Source organism: Pelodiscus sinensis, chromosome 18 (genome assembly GCF_052426305.1).
Source record: "Pelodiscus sinensis isolate ZL-2025 chromosome 18, ASM5242630v1, whole genome shotgun sequence".
Classification (NCBI taxonomy): domain Eukaryota; kingdom Metazoa; phylum Chordata; order Testudines; family Trionychidae; genus Pelodiscus; species Pelodiscus sinensis.
Genome location: NC_143069.1, coordinates 17,057,218 through 17,067,574, shown reverse-complemented (window position 1 = coordinate 17,067,574; position 10,357 = coordinate 17,057,218). Strand labels below are relative to the sequence as shown.

The 10,357-nt window shown below is 48.8% G+C and overlaps 1 pseudogene; it reads right to left on the bottom strand.

Moving 5' to 3' along the window:
* Positions 1-6,788: 6,788 nt before the first annotated feature.
* LOC149523261 (uncharacterized) lies at positions 6,789-10,134 on the bottom strand (annotated as a pseudogene).
* Between the last annotated feature and the right edge of the window lie 223 nt (positions 10,135-10,357).

Sequence of the window (10,357 nt, the reverse complement as noted above, 5' to 3'; positions counted from 1 at the left end):
ATCACAGGAACCCAGCCTGGACGGTCCGATGCCCCAGCCCTGACAGAAGAAAATCAAGGTGTGCTTGAAGTGCCACGCCCACCATCCCTTGGTCCTCTGGGGCATTCGGCACATCCTGCTGGGTGAAAGGGCCGGTCACAGCTCCAGGGTCTGTCACACTTCAGGGCCTTTGCCAGCTCCTATTCACCGGGGTCAGGCAGATAATCGCCCCAAGCTTTCCCAGCACTTTTCAGCATCAGCTCTCAAAGGGGGGCAGCGTGACCCCCATGGGAGCAGGGGAATGTCAAAGAAGGAATGGGGCGGGGCAGGGGAGGCAGCCAATGGCTTCTCCTAATGCAGTGGTCCCCAACCATTTGAGGTGCCGGGCGCCAAGGGGTGTGGCCGTTTGCCCGCAGGGCGCCCTGGCGCGGGGCCCCCCATTGTGCACCTGGGGGCGGGGACCCCCCATAGCCACATTCCCAGGGCCGCCCCCCCCCCCCACAAGCACCGCACACCCAGGGCCGGGCCCCCCGCCAAGCACCGCACGCCCGGGACCGGCGCTCTCCCCCCAAGCACCGTGTGCCCGGGGCCTGCGCTCCCCCCATGCACCACATGGCCATAGCGCGGGCAGCCAATCTGCGGTGCCCCCGGGGCCGGCGCTCACCGTGCACCATGCGCCCGGGGCCAGCTCCGGCACCGCACATGCACCACGAGCCCGAGGCCAGGCCAGCCCTGAGCACTTGGCGGGTGCATACAAATGCGGGCACCGTGTTGGGGACCACTGTCCTAATGTTAGCAGTGGGGACACCAAGTTCGGAAGTGAATGGTTAACCAGTAAGCCGGTTATGGTTAACCAGAGGGGGCTGGAGCAGCCCTCCACCAGCCATAGGCACAGGGCACTCTGGCACACCACGGGTAGGGTTGCTCAGCAGTCACAGCAGTGTGCCAAGGGGGTAGGTGTGTGCGCTGCTCCAAGCCCATCTTTAACACGTCCTACGTGTCCCATTTAATCGGTTAACTGGTTCAACATATTGTTTAACTGGTTAGCTAATTAAATGAGATTTTACATCCCTGGCACCAAGGTGGCTAAAAGTAGGGTTGAATTGGGACTAGAAATTCCAGGATTTTGACTTTTTTTTCCTGATCACACACAGTTCTGCAAATAAATTCACGTTTTGTTTAGATTTTGACTTTTTTTAAATGTAGTACGGTGGATTACGGAAGATAAACCTTAAAGAGACCAAACAAAGAGTCATTTCAGGAATGGAAAACTACATTTTAATGTTCTGAAATGGTGGAGTTTTCCCCTTCCAAACAAAAGGTCACTAAAATCAGCATTTTCCAATGGAAAAACATCCCCTCAGAAAACTTCCTTCCAGCTCTAGTTAAAACGGACGTATTTTGAAGTGTATAATCAACCTCTGGAACTCACTGCAAAAGGATATTAATGATGGTGAAGGAAAGGGGAGGGAATCATAGAATCATAGAGCTGGAAGAGACCTCAGAAGGTCATCAAATCCAGCCCCCTGCTCTAGGCAGGACCAATCCCAACTAAATCAACCCGGCCAGGGCTTTGTCAAGCTGAGACTTAAACACCCGCTGTGTACAGCCTGTCTGATCCCTTCTGGGGAAGCATGGGTGGGAAGAAAGAATTAGACAGGGTTAGACAAACCCGTAGGTCTTGGTTGACTTCGTCCTGCTTCAGGGCAGGGCGCTAAACTTGGGGACTACTCTAGTCAGACCAACATTTCAATCAATCTTGTCAAGAAACAGGCAAAAAAAAAACCCCAACCCAAACCAGGGAGAAACACGTTCCTTGGTTTGTAAACACAGACACAGAGAACAGCTCCTTCCGTTAGGGGGAGTGGGAATAAAGAAAATAATCCCTCGCCCCCTCCCCTTCCTATTTGGTCCTAAAGGATGAAGATTTGTGCAGGCTGCGGGGGCAGGACTGATATTCAGGGAATGGGGAGCATGGGGGAGAAGGGGGCAGCTTGCTTACAATCCAGGGGTAACCCCGTGTCTCGGGGCTGGCCCAGCAGAGGCGGGATTTCTGCAGCGCAGGGGGACACGAGGTGAAACAAGCAGCGACTCGGCCGATTGGGGCTTGTTATTGTAGGGTCGCATTGAAGCAGACACTGGCACCAGCGTCGCCTCCAAGAGCGAGGGGAGTGCGCGGCCTGGTAACCCCGGACGGACCCGGACCTGGACCCCCCTGCGCTGGGGGGCCAGGAGTCACCGCCCCCCGCCCCTCACCTCCGCCTCCTGCCTGCTCGCAGCTCCCGGGCCCGCGGCAGCAGCTGTGCCAGCCGGCTCCGAATGTTGAAACACCAGCAACATTAGCCCTCGCTTCCCATTGGCTGGAGGGCCCCAGGGGCGGGCGCAGGAAAGGGGAAGCTCCGCCCTTCGAGGGCCACGTGGGCCGGCAGTGGAAGTTGCAAGTCAGCTGGAGGAGAGAGGGGCCCGGCCCGGCCTGCGCACGTGGCTTTCACCGCAGCGCTCACCTGCCCTCACGCCCCACGCTCCTGCTTTTCCCTCCCTGCGTTGTTCGACCCAACCCTCACCCAGGCATCCACCCAGTTCACCCCGATTCACACCCCTTTTTAAACTTGTTCCTAAGAAACCCCGATCGGTTCCTGGGAAATTCCCAACAACTCTTATCAGTGGTGCCTGTTACATACCAGCTGGGTTTTCCCTTTGATATTTACATACCCCCTGCCTCCTTTTTTCGCTCCTCCCATTTTTTCCTCCCCTGTTCATTTTGGTTCTGGACATACAACACTCCAGTCGTCTGAAGAAGTGGGCTATGCCCAGGAAAGCTCATGATCCCATTGACACGGTTTGTTAATCTTTAAGGTGACTATATGTTGTGTTTTAAGTTTTTCCTGTTACAGACTCACTCAGCTACCCCTCTGAAACTCGTGGGCTCTGTCTACACTGCAGGCTTCTTGCACAAGAACTGTTTTGCAGAAGAGTTCTTGTGCAAAAGGTCTTCCATACGAGCGCGTCCACACTGCCATGTGCTTTTGCAGAAGAGATGTGCTTTTGCACAAGAGCATCCATGGCAGTGTCGACACTCTCTTGCACAAGAAAGCTCTGATGGCCATTTTAGCCGTAGGGGTTTTTTGCGCAAGAAATTCATGTTGCCTGTCTACACTGCCGCCTTCTGGAAGAGCTCTTGTGCAAGAGGGCTTATTCCTTGTGGGGAGAGGAATAACTCTTCCTGAAGAAGCCCTGTTTGCTGATGCTGTACTGTAATACTTGTGCAAAAACACGCACGCAGTGTAGACACTCTGCAAGTTTTTGCGCAAGAACAGCTGTTCTTGTGCAAAAAGCCTGCAGTGTAGACATAGCCTTAGAGGGGCAACCCCAACAGTCATTACTAACAAGGAGTCCTGTGGCACCTTGAAGATTTATTTGGGCATCAGCTGTTGCGGAGGAAAAGCAGGTCCAAGTGTTTTTTACCCCTGGAAGCGGATGCCCAAATACACGTGTTAGTCTTTAAGGTGCCCCAGGGTGCCTCTGTTTAAACAAGTGGAAGAGAAGGGCCTGTGTGCACCTCATAGGATGCCAGGCTAGACTGAAGATCACAATGGCCCTCTCTGGCCTGGAAGTTAATGAATGGTTGCATCTGGCCAGGCTGCCTCTCTTTATGCTTGCATTAACTAACTGGGTTATTTGCAGGTGTTGTACTCAGTCCAGCTGTGTCGGAGCGCCTGCTGCTGGAGGAGAACGCAAAAGTTCTGTTACCTGGTTTGTAAGTCTGGAGCCTTCTCTACTGCATGAGGTACAAGCCACCTGGCTCTTCGCTAAAGTTGCAGAGCCAAGTCACTATCGCTGGATGTGGTCTCCGTGCCCAGAGTCCCCAGAGACCACAAACCAGATAAGATTCGAAATCGCCCAAGCAGATTTTTTGCGTAACAACATGCAATAATAGTTGCCAGCGAACAGACTCAGTGCTGCGCCGCTACACTTTATGGAAGCTGTGGCAATGTCCTAACACCCACTGAGCACCATCCAGTGCCCCCACACAGTCAGCTGGTGAACACCATTTGAGGTGAACTTTTATACATTCCTGATGTATCAGGTTGCTACCCCCTGTTACCTGGTTACCGTCCCTTACCTTGCAGAAGGGGGCTTACTTCCTAGTCTTCATACTGTCAACTTACTATCTGTTATGCTGTCAACTTTGACCTGGTCCTGAACATAGGTCGGTATGTACTTTATTTGTGGGAGGTAAATGGTACCAAGATGTTCCTTAGGACAATCCACAGAACTACAGACCGGTCAGCCTCACCTCACTCCCCGGAAAAATCATGGAGGGGATCCTCAAGGAATCCATTTTGAAGCACTTAGAATAAGGAAAGGGATCAGGAGCAGTCAGCATGGATTCACCAAGGGCAAGTCATGCTTGACGAACCTGATTGCTTTCTATGACGAGGTAACTGGCTCTGTGGACATGGGGAATTCAGTGGATGTGATATACCTGGACTTATTCTTGCCAGCAAGTTAAGGAAGTATGGATTGGATTAATGGACTGTAAGATGGATAGAAATTGGGCTAGACTGTTGGGCTCAATGGGTAGTGATCAACAGCTCGATGTCGGACTGGCGGTCAGTTTCAAGCAGAGTACCTCAAAGACCGGTTCTACGGTCGGTTTTGTTCAACATCTTTATTAATGACTGGATGAGGGGATGGATTGCACCCTCAGCAAGTTTGCCTATGTCACTAAGCTAGGGGGAAAGGTAGATACATTGGACGGTAGGGTATATGGTGCAGAGTGTCCAAGACATATTGGAGGATTGGGCCAAAAGAAATCTGATGAGGTTCAACAAGGACAAGTGCAGAGTCCTGCACTTGAATGGAAGAATCCCAAGAATTGTTATAGGCTGGGACCGACTGGCTAAGTAGCAGTTCTGCAGAAAAGGACCTGGGGGTTACAGTGGATGAGAAGCTGGATATGAGTCAACAGTGTGCCCTTGTAGCCAAGAAGGCTAATGGCATATTAGGGTGCATTAGGAGGAACATTGCCAGCAGATCTAGGGAAGTGATTATTCCCCTTTATTGGGATGTGGTGAGGCCACGTCTGGAGTATTGTGTCCAGTTCTGGGCCCCCCACTACAGGAAGGATGTGGACGCATTGGAGAGGGTCCAGTGGAGGGCAACAAAAATTATTAGGAGGCTGGAGCACATGACTTAGGAGAGGCTGAGGGAGTTGGGCTTGTTTAGTCTGCAGAAGAATGACGGGGGATTTGATAGCAGCCTTTAACTATCTGAAGGGAGGTTCCAAAGAGGATGGAGAGAGGCTGTTCACAGTGGTGACGATGGCAGAACGAGGAGTGATGGTCTCAAGGTGCAGTGGGGGAGGTGTAGGTTGGATATTAGGAAAAACTCTTTCCCTAAGAGAATGGGGAAGCACTGGAATGGGCTAACTAGGGAGATGGTGGAATCTCCATCCCTAGAGGTTTTTAAGTCCTGGTTTGACACAGACCTGGTTGGGATGATTGAGTTGGGATTGGTCCTGCTTTTGGGCAGGGGGCTGCACTCGATGACTCCTGAGGTCTCTTCCAGCCCTGGGATTCTATGATTCTAAGGCAAGGGACTTCTTTTATTTGAGAGCCCCAATTCCTTCAACAGCAGTATAGCTCTAATCCATGGAGCTCCTGAAGAGCAGCTCTGCATCCCTTTCTATGGCAGCCCAACTGTCCTTGGAACTGGTCAGACCAGTGTGACATCCCCCTGTGTAGGCATAATGAGCTAACGTGTCCTTCACTCCCATGCACCAACTTTGCCACTTATCAACTATGTTTTTAATTTGTTCGAAGGGAAAGCTGAATGAAGCCAAAATTAATGAGTGTTTTAACTTGTAACAAAATACAGGACTGTGTAGCGCTTTAAAGACTAACAAGATGATTTATTAGATGATGAGCTTTCGTGGGCCAGACCCACTTCCTCAGATCCACTATTTGATCTGAGGAAGTGGGTCTGGCCCACGAAAGCTCATCATCTAATAAACCATCTTGTTAGTCTTTAAAGTGCTACATAGTCCTGTATTTCGTTTCAGCTACACCAGACTAACACGGCTACATTTCTATCACTGTTCTAACTTGTGTTTCTGTTCCCAGGAAATGTTGAAACGGTAGATTCCTAGGGACTGTCAAGTAGAAAGATTGACCCAAATTAGTTACTTGTTTACTTTCTTTGGCTCCACTGGAATCTTACAACAGGGATTAACTAGCTCCATTCATATCTATAATTAACACAAACAAAATCTATGTTTAGTGACAGGTAAGGTTTCCTGAGCACATGTCTAACAATCCAGACATTTAAAATCAGAAGTTAGTGGAAGGAGGCTGAAAAAGGTGAGGCTTTCGAGAGAAAAATTGCCCGAGAAAGGGTTATTTTGAACTCCAATTTACTCTGTATCAACCCATTTTTCCATTAAACCAACCTAAAGTACTATAAATAGCACTCAAAGTTTATGTCCTATGTTTTAGTTTTTGTCATAAACACCACAAGAAAAAAATATAAAGCAAATGGGAAAAAAGGGAGGATGCGAGTTATGAAAAAGCAAACAGTTGATAGGAGAAGCTAAAATTGGGGGAAAAAAAATCTATAACCAGTAACATAAAGGATAATTAGGAAATGTTTAAATATATCGGGAACAAAAGAAATCAGAGGAATGGTAAAGATCCATTACTGTATAAGGCTGGTCAAATTGCCAATCATGATGAAAAAAAGAAACTTCAGCAACCTGCTTGGAATTTAATGCGTTGAACTACACACAAGCCATAAAGATTGGATGTCTTTCTAAAACAAATTGTCAAAGTCAGACAGGACTCACAGATTTGGCAGACTGCTCTGTTTATTTCAGCAAAGCTTTGCTAAAATGCATGGAGAAAATGTGAGTACCATACAAGGTTCAAACCCCTTGATTTTATACAGTCAAAAGGCCAAGTTAACAAGATCAAAGGGTGTGGCAAAACTTCACATTATTAGTGTGGTTAAGTATCTTCATTTCAATATTAAGCACACAGCAATCTCCTGGCTATATCTCCCTGATTATCTGGAATTGTTTCCTGTCTAACACTTAATGTTCCTTTTCCTGTTAAACTCAGGCCCAAATTGGCTAGCACCTTGATCTGCATACCTACAATCAACATTAACATACTTTTCTTCTTTCTCTTAAAAAGACAAACAGAATTCCTTCAACTTATTCAGTTATTACAGCACAATTCATCTTTTTCTTACAGTATAATTCTTTCTACTTTCACAATCCCTCCTTTTGGTCAAGCTTCGCCTATGACCAACAATTACTGGGTTCCTTGCATTAACCGTTCTTTGTCTCTCTGTTCATCAGTGATATTTAAAATCATCAGATTAGCACTCTGGTGAGGGGACATGTCTGTGACATGTCTTGCACAGTTTTGGATACAACAGGAGATTAACTGAAAACATACAAAAATTATTAAGATCCCAAATAGGATAGTCAGGGCTTCCTGAAACAACCAGTTTCCTATGCCAGAGAAATTGGACAAGTTACTTAGCCATTTTCACAGGGAACTTGGCTCTTTGTTGGAAAGGTATGTAATCTTTTCTAAGTAGCTAGCGCGATCTATTATATCATTGGTGTTGTCTGGTATATATACACAACATTCTTTGCCAATGAGAGCACAGGTCCCTCCTTTTGCTGCCAGCACTATATCCAATGCCTGACGGTTTTGGAGGACCACTTGTCTGATCGCTCCCGTTTCTTTGGCCAGGGCCCTTAAACTTTCTCCAGTTTCATTTGCCATGATTTCAACTACTGCTTGTAACCTCAGAAGCCTTTTTGCATGATGTATTACTCCCCCAAATGGGATAAAGGAACCACCAATAGCCTCTTCCCAAGTTAAAGGGCTTATGTGATTCACATACCATTGGGCATCCGACAAGTCCCTTCTTTTTCGCCTAAAATTACGGAGGCGTTCTCGTGGGAAGGACTCTAACACTCGGAATTGTGGGAAGAGTTGGGCGGGATAACAGATACCTGACCAGTTAACTGGTAATGTGGTATAGGCCTTTGTCCCACAGACCCAATGATGCCCTATCAAAGCCGGGAAGGGTCGGTTGCACCCCTTTGCCATATAGGTGTCTACAAAGGAGGAGTAATATCCCCCGAAGGGCACAAGGTGATTCTCCTTACGGGGAGTGGTGTTATTTGCATGGCATTGAAAGATTGTACTGTTCTCACTAGGGTGGCTGTAGCGGGAGCAGGAGAGTGATTTCCCTGTTTGATCCCAGGTTGAGAAAAAATTCATATCCCCATACCCGGTCCTCCATTTTTCAATCTTGTTTGAATAATCCCATACACCATTGGTTACAATATGCTGAAGACAACTGCTCCTCCCCAGATTCAGCCCTGTCCCATTACACACCCAACACCAGTGACCTTTTCCCTCCACCACGCTTATCCATTTAGATACATTTATTCCTACTGCTTCCCAAGTGTCATTACTGTTCCATGTCTTGTTAAATGGATGAGGTCCTCCGGTGAGGCCTGGGGAATTAAGTGGGATTGCCAAGACAGGAACACCAGCTTGTGAGTGGGCTGGGATGTGGCTGCAGACCCAGCAATTAGAGATATTAAGGGTCTGAGCGATCCATACTTGCTGGTGGATAAAAGAATTGTCATTGTCATTGTGGATTCCCCAGACCTTAAGACACCAGTAGCCGAGGAACAGGCCCCACCAGAGGCACATGCTGGAGGCAAGACCCTTTTTGGTTCTGACAACCTCAGCTGAGGGAACCGCAGTCACGGTTTTATGTCCACCAGGCAGCAGGCGCTAGGCTCACTGCTGCTTCTTCTTGGGCCTTGCTTTTGGTTGTCGTCTGCTTCAGGCAACCCTTACGTGAACGTAGGTTGTAAGGTATTGCAGGCTGTTCCTCTACGTCTTCTTCTGGAGTCAAAATTGACTCTGCGTGGTCCTGAGGCGATGACTGGTCTGCTGGGGGTGGTGCCTTCTTACACTGAGAAGCATGTATCCATGCTGCTATGCCGGATAGCTTAACAGCCGTCTGGGTAGTGAGCAGCACCTGATGTGGGCCCTTCCACCGGGGTTCCAAGGCGTGTTTTCGTTGGTGGTGTCGTATGTAGACCCAATCACCTGTCTCGAGGGTGTGGCAGGCGTCAGAGGTGGGTTCGGTTGGCCAGGCGGCTCAAACCTGTGAATGGAAGTGACTTACAGCTTGCATTAGTCCCTTGCAGTACTGTAGGAGTGTACTGTGAGTCAAGTTCAAGTCTGAGACTGGAGTAATGGTAGTCATTGTTCGCATAGGGCGCCCCATAACAATTTCAAAAGGACTTAATTTATGTCTCTGGGATGGGGTGGATCGAATTTCCATAAGGGCCAATGGTAAGGCCGCTGGCCAGCTTAACCCTGTAGAGTCACAAATTTTTGCAAGCTTATTTTTTTTTTTGCATGCCATTTCGTCTTTCAACTGCACCTGCGCTCTGTGGGTGGTAGGGACAGTGCAGCAAGTGCGTGACATGTAATACACGATCCAGGTGCTGAACAAGTTGTCCAGTAAAATGTGTACAAAGTGGCAGGAATTCCTTTGTCACTGGACAAAGTGGCAGGAATTCCTTTGGCAGGCATAATATGATTTAACAAACATTTGGCAACAGACAGTGAATCAGCTTTGCGACAAGGAAAGACTTCAATCCAGCCCGAAAATAAGCATACCATAACCAGAATGAATTCATAGCGTTGACACTTAGGCATTTGTACAAAATCAAGCTGCCAATGCAAGAACGGTGCTTGGGGCAGGCCCCAGAACCCGTGAGCTACCTTTACAGGTTTGCCAACATTGTAGCTTTGGCAAGTGGTACAGGTGGCACAGTGGCGAGCTGCAAAAGAGCTGAAATGTGGGGCTCACCATCCTGCCTTAGTTACAGCAGAGACCATCCCCTCCTTTCCGACATGCGAAACGCCGTGTAGCAGGGCGGCCAGAGCTGGGTAGAGCGAAAAGGGGGCCACAAAGGCACCAATAAGGGGGCGCCAAAGGGAATCAGGGTGTAGAGAGCAACCCCGGGCGACCCAGGAGTCTTTTTCTGTTTCTGAGGCAGAGTCTTGGAGCAGGGTGACTTTAGAAAGGGACTGCGGTGGTACAGAAACAGAAAGGGAACCGAGAAACGCACCTGGGGAAGGTTCTATGGCAGCATTACCCTTAGCAACATCAGTATCTGCTGTGGAGTGACCAGGGCACTTAACAATAGCTAATGCAGATGGGAGTGCATACAGGAGAGCAGCAATGTAGGGGCCATTCTTGATAGGGGTACCAGCAGAGGTAAGGAAACCCCGAGCTTGCCAGAGGGTGCCAAAGTCATGTACAACCC